This window comes from Poromitra crassiceps (assembly GCF_964638095.1).
Source record: "Poromitra crassiceps genome assembly, chromosome: 1".
Taxonomy (NCBI): Eukaryota; Metazoa; Chordata; class Actinopteri; order Beryciformes; family Melamphaidae; genus Poromitra; species Poromitra crassiceps.
The window spans coordinates 119,885,923-119,896,167 of NC_139623.1; the positions used below are offsets into that span (position 1 = coordinate 119,885,923).

Here is a 10,245-nt window from a genome sequence, read left to right on the forward strand (position 1 = left end):
CTGCCCTGCGTGCCCCACCCCCCTCCTCCTCCTCCTTGGGAGTGTGTCTGGGCTGCTGTGTTTGCTCTCGCTCTGCTTTTGCTCTGACTCTGCACTGAAAAGTGCGCTGCATCCCCCCGATTTTTCACATCGTGTCGCCGGCTCCCAGCTGAGAATAATGTAACTTTTCAGAAAGACGCTGGTGTCGTCAACTAAATCATATGGAGGGGCTATTGCAGCGGAGACGGAGGGGCTGTGGCAGCAGATTGACTGCTGTTCACAGGCACAGCTAACGTTATGCTTCATGCATATCGATCGATGCGATTTCCGTTTCCTCATGACTTCTTCTCTCTTTTCTCCTGGCCTTTCTCTAATCTGGAGAGCACTGTCGCCACCTAATGGGTCGGTAAAATAGCTTTTACACATTCAACATGCCCCAAAATTTTACAGGAGATGGATCTGGCTTTGATCCACGTCCCACCGTCAAAAAACGCAATTGACGACTTTAGTCGTCTTTGGCACTGAACGTTACTAAAGCAATTGACGACTAAAGTCGTCATTGGCACTCAATGAGTTAAATGCAAAGTTATGATTAAGAGCAATAACCTACTGTATATGGTTTTCAACTGGGCTGCATCATGTCTTTCTCTCTTTTTTGTAACTAGTGTTATGACCTGGGTCATGTGATTGTGTGATTAACTATTCTTTTCCTCCCTGTGTGTATGTGACAGTCTTGAGTGTGGTGATGAGCTGCAGGTGTGTGCTGCCTGGGCTGTCGGGAGGGCTGGCTGCTGATTGGCTCCTGCAGCAGATATATTCCACCTGTGCCCTTCTGTCTGCCCTTCTGCTCTTCACATTTCCCAAAGACAGCGCTGATCATCACCACCTACTGGGACTGTTTCTTGTTCTGTGTGAGATCCTGTGATGGGTACTTAGTACTGCTTAGTGTTAAAGCACTTAGTGTTGTTAAACTGTCATGGGTAAAATTGTAGCCCTTCTATGTTACCATTTGTATACAAACTGTTAGGAAGTTTTATAAATATACTAGGCCTCGATTCCTAGGCTCGCCTGCTGTGCGGGCTTGCTAGCGGCCTTGCCCGCCCTGCAGCTCGGTGGCCCTGCAGCTCACCCGCCCTACAGCTCGCCCGCCCTGCAGCTCGGTGGCCCTGCAGCTCGCCCGCCCTACAGCTTGGACGCTGTGCGGACTCACTTGCTCCCTCGCCCGCCCTCTCTCTCTCCCCTCCATGACAAAGGTGTGTTCCGATCAGCCGTGTATCAGCCCTGGGGCTCTGTGCTGGTGCCGTGGTGTGGTCCCTCCGGCGCCTGCTCCTCGTCCGCGCCCAGAGAGGCGCACCGACCGCAGCCCTCACAGAAGTCCCCGCCCTCCTCTCCTTCCCCCCCTCCTCCTCCCGGTCCCCCTCGTGCCCCAGCAGGCTCTCCCTCAGCTCCATCGGCTCTGTGCCTTCATGGCCCGTCCCCCCCGCCCTGCGCGGGCCACACACGCACACCTCGATCCCCAAGTCCCCTGTGAACTGTCTCCTCCTGCCACTGGGGTGCCGCTCTTTGTCCTCGGTGCAACCCTCCGACACCCCCGGGTCCTTCAGCAGGGGGTCCTTGCAGGAGTTGCCCCCACCTCTGCCCCTTTTCTCCTGGCCGGTGAGCCCCTCCCTAGTGAGCCTGTCCTGCTGCCCATCTGACGGTAGTATGGGTGCCTGAATCCAGTGCCGTCTGCGGAGGTTTGTTGTCAGGTTTGGGCCTGAAAGCTATGCCGGGGGGGCCCCGGGTGCTCCGGGCTCGGTCTGGAGCACAGGGTGTCAGAGACTGGGGGCACCGAAGTGGACTGGATGACCGGACAGTGGCACTCCTGCTGCTCAGTGGCCAGTGGACTGGTAGCCACCGAGGTCGGACCCGTGTGTAACGCACTGTATGGAGGTGGGGGAAGTAGGGGGCCTGTTGACCACCTCTTCATAGTCGGGCAGGAGGTAGTTTGGGAGAAACCCTGAAGGGGAGAGGAAAAGAAAGACAATATCAGCTATGTGTCTATCCATTGACAAGATGTACACAACTACAATTTATTTAGCAGATAGATAGCTTACAGATCGCAGAAAGGGAACCTTTACGGAACCGAACCTTGGTCTAGGCGAGCAAACTTACCCCATCACCGCCCTGCAGCAGAAATTCCGTCACCTGAGGAATCTGCCCCTCCATCCGGCTCGGATCAGTTTGTTAGGAAGTTTGTGTGAAGTTTGCTGGATCTTAGATAAGAGCTCACGGGCAGTGATCGATTAGAACCAGAGATGTCTTTCAGGAATTTATTTGCGATATCAGGCAGAAGCAATATACAGAGTAGCTAGCAGATAGATAGCTTACCGATCGCAGAAAAGGAATCATAACAGAACAACACTTTTATAACTCCCACATTCGAGGTATGACATCATTGGTGATGTCACCACGTCCCGGGAGGTATGACATCATCGATGACCTCACAAAGTCACGTCTGCCATCACACAGTCTGGAGTCAGCCTAGACCGTCTGACATCGCCGATGACCTCACAGGGGAAACTCTGACATCACCGATGACCTCACAAGGTGAACTCTGACATCATCATTGCGTCCTGGGCTCCTTGGTTCGTGGGCATCAATTGCCCCAAGAACAGGCCTGATGGTGGGCCATTACGCAGCATTTTCTACACATTTTCTCCCGTAGGAGGGAGAAACCCCTTTTCTTTATACTTTATTTCCTGTTTTTGTTGTAGGAGGTAGGTAAGATTATTGTATTTTATTTATCCCCTTTTGTTTGGTTAGGGAAGTGAGGGGTGGGTTTAGTATGGTTTTGTTTATTGTTTTGGGTACGGCTCTTCTCTGAAGTTAAAAAAATAAAAACTGCTACACTGAGAACTGCAGATCCTGGTCCAGCTGTCTTGTCTTTGGGAATGGGAAGAGTGGGGGCACCTCATGTCATGTCTTCCCTTGTGCCAGAGGCATAACATTAGGCTCGCCCACTCTGCGGCCTTGCCCGTCCTGCAGCTCGCTGAGCTGCCCCTGCAGCTCGCCAAGCTGGCCCTGCAGCTCGGCCGCTGCGCGGCCTTTCCCGCAACTCGGCTGATGTGTGGTCAATGAGACCACATCACTGATGTCAGATTTATGACATCACTGATGATGTCACCAGTGGGGTTTATGACATCACTGATGATGTCACAGGGAGATCAGGAATTTATGACATCACAGATGTGTCACAGTAGGATTTATGACATCACTGATGATGTCAGTGGGATTTATGACATCACTAATGTCACAGTGGGATTTATGACATCATCTATGATGTCACAGTGGGATTTCTGACATCACACTGGGACAATCACAGTGGGACAGAGAAACAGAGCCCGAGCTCCCATTTATGTCTGGGATGAATTGGTGATGCACAGGTGTAAGAGATGGACAGACAGGAAAGAGAGAGAGAGCAGAGCAGAGGAAGGGAGAGGGAGAGGGAGAGAGAGGGAGGGAGAGAGAGAGGGGGGTGAGGGGCAGTAATTTACACCAGGAAGTAATTATGTCAATTCTAGGCCGGGCCGTCTAGTTTACAGTCCACCCATAAACCCAGTGTGATGTCTGGCTCGTAATAAACATTATTTATTTCTTTGTTTCTTTGTTTATTAATGCATCCAGTGCTATTCATCTCTCATGTTCCCATATTCAAATTTATAGCAGGGACAAAGGAATAGGAAAACAATTAATCCAAAAACCCTACGGACTGAGATTGGCAAAAAGGAAGTTATGTTTCACTGGTTGGATTCCAGGGGGGGGGGGGAGTTTGTTAATGCAATTATTTTTTATGAAACAAACATGAGTGCTTGATGTGGGTTTGTTACATGTGGTTTGATATGTTTTGTGTTTGTGCTGTAAAGGCTTGTGCTGTACGTAAGAGGGAAAAGCTGAGCTTTTAAAAGTGAGTATTAAGCAGATTTAAAGAGGCCACACAGGACAACGAGCTGGAAGCTGAAATTAAGTTTCATCTTTGCCTCGCTACACATTATCAGCTGGGACATTCAAGCTTTCTGAGTTTGAATAACTATACATCGTGTACATCAGCTCTTCTCCCAGATATAAGAAACCTGCCTGAGGGACAGTTTTTTCCCCAAACGTTTAAACACATTTCCTGAAACTGTGGCTCAATTTCTCAAAACTCCACACACCACAATGAAATAAACAACACTGTCAAAACTCCACAAATCTCTTGCAAAATGATCAGCACTCAAAACCATGTTCTCTCTTCTCAAAACTGATTCTTTCCACCAAAACAATACACACAGCTATTATGTTTATGGCTTACAGAGCATCAATTACACACTGCTGTGATCAATTTAAAACCCTACCATCAAATAGTGTTCATGTATGTTTTGCCTTCATCAGGCCATGTTACATATTATTCAAATGCAGAACACATATGGAAATAGTTTCCTTTTTCTAATTTTGGTAAAGTGTAGTTTTTTGGGGGGGTTCCAAGCCGCCAGTTGAGAACCCCTAAGACGTTAGTGTCCGGAGAGACCCAGGTTAGAGTCCAGAGACGCAGTTTAGAGTGCGGAGAGACGCAGGTTAGAGTCCGGAGAGATGCAGGTTAAAGTCCAGAGAGATGCAGGTTAGAGTCCAGAGAGATGCAGGTTAAAGTCCAGAGAGATGCAGGTTAGAGTCCAAAGAGATGCAGGTTAAAGTCCAGAGAGATGCAGGTTAAAGTCCAGAGAGATGCAGGTTAGAGTCCAGAGAGATGCAGGTTAAAGTCCAGAGAGATGCAGGTTAAAGTCCAGATGGATGCAGGTTAGAGTCCAGAGAGATGCAGGTTAAAGTCCAGAGATGCAGGTTAGAGTCCGGAGAGATGCAGGTTAGGGTCCGGAGAGACCCAGGTTAGAGTCCAGAGACGCTGGTTAGAGTCCAGCGAGATGCAGGTTAAAGTCCAGAGAGATGCAGGTTAGTCCGGAGAGAGGCAGGTTAGAGTCCAGAGAGACGCAGGTTAAAGTCCGGAGAGATGCAGGTTAGAGTACAGAGAGACGCAGATTAAAGTCCAGAGATGCAGGTTAGAGTCCGGAGAGACCCAGGTTAGACTCCAGAGACGCTGGTTACAGGCCTCTTGCATTGCACCGTAACGCCGGCGTTATGTTTCAGATTTTTTTGCTGTTCATCTGTCATTAACATGGTGAATTCCCAACTATATTGTTCACGCTACATACCAAATTAATCGACTGAATCTTGCGCGTCGAAGCATGTCTTCCTTTTTCAGATCAGATCAACACAGCGGAAGTTATAGCCGTCTTTGTACAAAGAGTGCTGGAAAAAAAATCAGAGGCGAGATGGTATCACCTACGTTCAGTGCGGTGTCGCACCACCATATCAACATAGATCATGGAAAACTTCTATGGAAAATGAATCTAAGGGTCCAACGAACAAAACTAGCCATTCCATTTAGTCACCACAACATCCTAACTGCGACAATCATCAATAAAACGATATTTGTTGACTTTGCAAATCCGTGAAGTAGATATTGTTTTTGTTCGGTTTCCGGTTTGTATAACATGAAGGCAAAGTCTGAATGATGAATGACGACCCATTTTGGAAACTAGAGACTCTCTGGAACAAAATGAGTGCTTCCACAAGTTGCTGTGAGCTCATATTAGCTACACAGTGTGTCAACTCAAGTCGTGCTCTGCTTGGATGTTGACAAATGTGGGCATCTGTTGTGCGTAAACGTCATAGACATCGAACCCAATGGCAGATTGTTAAAATTTGACTGACCAGTCTTTTAGCAAATGAACTTTCCTTTCCAACGAGTGGTGGAACTCTTTGTTTGGGTGAGGGGGAGGGGCATTTACAGCCCTGCGTCTAGGAAAGAAAGTTTTCACTTTACGCATGGAGTTTTGAATAGCGCACGGGGCAACAACAACAGCAAAGTAAAAGACAATTATTTTGGTTTTTCTGATTTGTTTTATTTTATTTACAATGCCGAAAGCAAAGAAGAAGACTCATTTTCTTGGGACAAAGTCTCATTTTACAGTGGAGGAGGCTGCAGAATTTTGCAGTGATGTCGATTTCTCTGAATCAGAATCAGGATAGTATTGACTCAGAGGAAGAAGATGGTTGGTCCTATGCTTGATCGGTGAGTATACATGCATTTTCAAAATGTTTTATGATATTATTCAATATGAATAAGGAGTAATGTTCTGCTTGCTTTCCATAATGAAAATGGAATGTGAATGTGTGGGATATATATCCCACACATTCACATTGATAGTACTTCTTTTCATTACCCTGATTTATAACACTAAACAAATACATAATTTCCAGCCAGTCAATGACTTTATATGAATGCTATGTTTCAGTGTTCACAGTTCTAATCTAGCTTGGTAATTGTTGGAATAGACAATGGGGGCTCTATCGTCCCACCGGCCTTATATTAGCGCTTAGCGCCAGGCGCAGCTCATATGGGCGTGGACCGGCGCACTCGATATTTTCGTGTCGGCACTACACGTGGCCTTAAGCATTATAACCACACCATTTAGGCGTAGAATTATTCACAACTGTGCTCATTGGTGAACTGCAGTTACTCAATGACATTCTTCCTTTCGAAGCTCCGATCCACTTCATCCATGTCCGGGTTTTGGCTGCATGCTGTCATCTCTTCATGCCAATTTGGATATCTCAGCACATCACAGATCATAGCCTGAATAAAACAATTCAACCACAGCCAGGCAAAACAGATCTGTTCAGCAGCGCTGATGCGGTCTCCCTGTAGCCTACAATATAGAACGGTAACTATCTGTGACATTCCTGATAGCATCCAATTCCATGATCTTTATGTTGTAAACACATAACTTTCACAATAGTGAACAAGCACCCCCACTTCATTCAGGGCAGGTAGTTTTATAATTTGTAGACTACCTGCTGCACCAACACAATAATGCACATAAATATAGCCTACATTATGTAAAGTCATTGCATAAATGTATTTTTATTGTAAAAGTATGTGTGAAGAAAGCCAAGTCTTGCTGGAGCGGACATCACAGTAGAACTGTGTTATATTCCACCTGGATTACATATGTTTCACATAGGGTTGTGTTTTGATTTTTATGTTTTATTTTGTCCAATATTGAAATGTTCTAGAATTGCATGTTGTGTTAACATAAATATTATTTCTATCTACCACATTTGGTTGCTATTTCTTGCCAAAATGTATTAGCCTCAATGCATGCTGGGAGATTTCACATGTGTGGCTTTGGTAGGGGAGCCGGCGCAGTGAATATTTGTTTGGGCAGAATGATATTGTTTTCTCTCGCTACCTTTTCTTCTCCCCCACTGCACAGGTAGGGTGATGCAACAGCCTCTGAATGACAGGAGCTCAAAACTACGGTATAACAACTTGTTTTCATCGGTCATTGTGCCTGTCTGATGCACGAGAGAGAGGGAGTGAGAGAGAGCACAGTCATATCTCCGGCGCACTGAATAAGGCCTGGTTTTGAAAAGCGCTAAGCGCTAAATTAACGCCAGGGGGGGAGATAGCGTTAGGCCGGTATTTAAGGCCGAAACGCCCATTCTGGCCTATTCGGGCACTGCGCCACACCTCTTCGGCGTAAAACACATTTCGGGGCCTAAAAACATGATGCTATCTTCCTGAGGCAGGCGCAAGGTGCGTTTTTTTGCGTTTAACGCCAGTTTTAGCGCCTAAGGCCAGTGGGAAGATAGGGGCCTGGGTGTCTATTTGCATTCAGGTGGTTCACCTGGAAGTGGGGGTAGGCAGGGAAGTGGAGACCTGCATGGCAATAGGGGGGTGGCAGGATTTTATAAAAAAATGCAGTCTTTCCTTGCACAGGGCTTAAAATTCGGCGCAGGATTGCGAGAATGGCGCATATTTTTGCCAATTCCCGCTGATTTGTAATTTATAATTACAAATGCAATTGTACAATTGCATTGTAATGTCTACAATGTTAAGCGGACAGAGCGGAACGAACATTTGCTGCATACGGACGAGTCAGAGCCGCGGGAAGTACGGGTGCTGCAGGTGCTGTAGCACCCCCTAGTGGGGATTTTTTTTTTTTTTTTTTACAAATGTAATTACAAATATTTTCCAGTGCACTATGTTCCTTTCCTGTTTGGGAATGTTTCGGGAAATGATTGCATTATTGATATACAGAAAATGTAGCCTATTTAAATAGAATTATCAACAATAACAATCAATGAAGTTACATGCTTGTAGGCTAGAGAAGAAGGAGAAGCGCGCATGGTCGACAAGGTCGAGGGCTACCTGAAGAGTAGATAGTCATGTGGGGGGCTACCTGTTGAAATTTGCTCAATTCACCTTTAAATAATGAGTATTATGCATGTAATCGCCTACAGGAGACACAGCTATGTTCACTAATTACTGTTATACCATGGTCTGGGTGAATACTCGATTCTGATTGGCTGCAAGGTGTCCATTAAAAAGTGATAATGTACAGTTGATAAAGTCGTTCAGCCAAATGGTCTGTTCACCATTCATATCAATGCGCCATAGTTTCAACAGAGTTATCAAGAGAGCAGTTTGAGGTCTATACCCCCGTTAATTACTGTTTATTCACTTTTAGTGGGAAACCTGCCATTGCATACTGTTCACAAGTGCACTGTAATCAGGTGTATAACTTGATACTGCAACTCTGATTGAGTGTTCTAGATTAGCATCAGTAAGGCGTGGTCTGTATTTATTCTTTAGAATACTGAGAATACTGAAGTTCATATCAGAAAAGGCTGATTCACACAGATAGGTTGAACTAAAAAGACATGCAACTTCCATAGGGGGACCGCCTTCCATTCCGAAACACCACCGTTCCGACACCCCCCCACTCAGAAACCCCCCCATTCCGAAACCCCCCCACTCCGAAATTGAAATTGATTTAACCCCCCCACTCCGAAACCCCCCCCACTCCGAAATTGATTTTCAAGTCCATATTTCTCCGAGTTTCCTGCATTCCTGCAGCTTGACATAAACGTTTCAACTCATTGTTTTTTTATTATATGTCACTGTCTTCATATAATTTCACTATAGCAGTAAACACGAGCCTGCTGCATTCAGATAGATACAGGAATGTGAACGTTGGATACATCCTAAAATCAGCTGTGGATCACAGACATGTTTGCACTCTGTGTTGTTCAGAATCGCGCGAGCCGCTGCTCAGGGACTGGGCACAGGTGTCCCACTTGCTTTCTCCCCCACTCCGCAAAGAAATAGGCTACACCTTGACAACGCACACTCTAGTTAAGCGCGTATCGGGCCGGAGCAGTGTTTTTATTTTTATTTTTTGGCACACAGACTTTCCACTCTGCTGGTCTAAATACCAGGTGTGGTCTTGCGCATTCCTGGCTCGCCGTTTTCTGCAGGTGCACAGAGATATCTCTACAATCACTAAACATTGTTAATTTATGTTGTCTTTCCACACAGTTTGTTAAGTTTGTCAAATGCGTAATCCGAGAGTGCAAGGATCTGTTCCACAGCAGCATATTCAACTGATTATTTATATCTCCTGACACGCCGACAGGATCTAATCATAAATTATGTTTTCTACATATGTAAAGGTGAGCTGTTACACACGCCCACATTCATACGGTGAAAAGTGTTTGAATTTTTTTTATTGTAACTTTGAGTCAAATGCTCACAGTTGAATAAGGTTCATTGAGTCATAGATGAGGACGTTCTTATTTGTGAATGCCAGTCGGGTTGAACTGATTTTGTTTTATGAAAATCTGAGGAAATTTAGCTTCCCCATTCCCGATGGTCTAGCGCCGCCTATGCATAGTTTCAATAAAAAAACAATGAGTTGCAGTGTTTGATGCAGGAAACTCGGAGAATATGGACTTGAAAATCAATTTCGGAGTGGGGGGGTTTCGAAATGGAGGGGATGTCCCCATTCGGAATAGCGGTGCCTTTAAAAAGAAATGGGAAACCCCTCCATTACGAAGAATGGAGGTCGATCTTCGGAGTGGGGGGGTTTCGAAAAGGCAGGGTGTAACCCTTTCATAGCTGCTGTGCACACACCTTTATAATTTTCTGGGTCCACAAGGCAGCAAAAGTTTGGTATGCCCCGGTGGGCTTTGAGGGTGATGCACTTTGCAAAGTGATAATTCGCGTTGGTGTCATTGATTAAGAGGAGGGGAGGGGAGGATAGGAGTCGGAGGTGATGATGAGGCCGGCGGGGGGGGGGGGGGGGGGCATGTGCGTGATGAGAGTGGAGATGAAGGGGATGTATGAGG

At 46.1% G+C, this 10,245-nt stretch overlaps 1 pseudogene across 1 annotated transcript; it reads right to left on the minus strand.

Annotated features, from left to right (window-relative positions):
• Positions 1-1,254: 1,254 nt before the first annotated feature.
• LOC310772843 (WW domain binding protein 1-like) lies at positions 1,255-5,360 on the minus strand (annotated as a pseudogene). Its single transcript has 2 exons — positions 5,336-5,360; positions 1,255-1,978 (listed from the first exon to the last, which is right to left on the minus strand). The product of its transcript is annotated as a WW domain binding protein 1-like (transcript).
• Between the last annotated feature and the right edge of the window lie 4,885 nt (positions 5,361-10,245).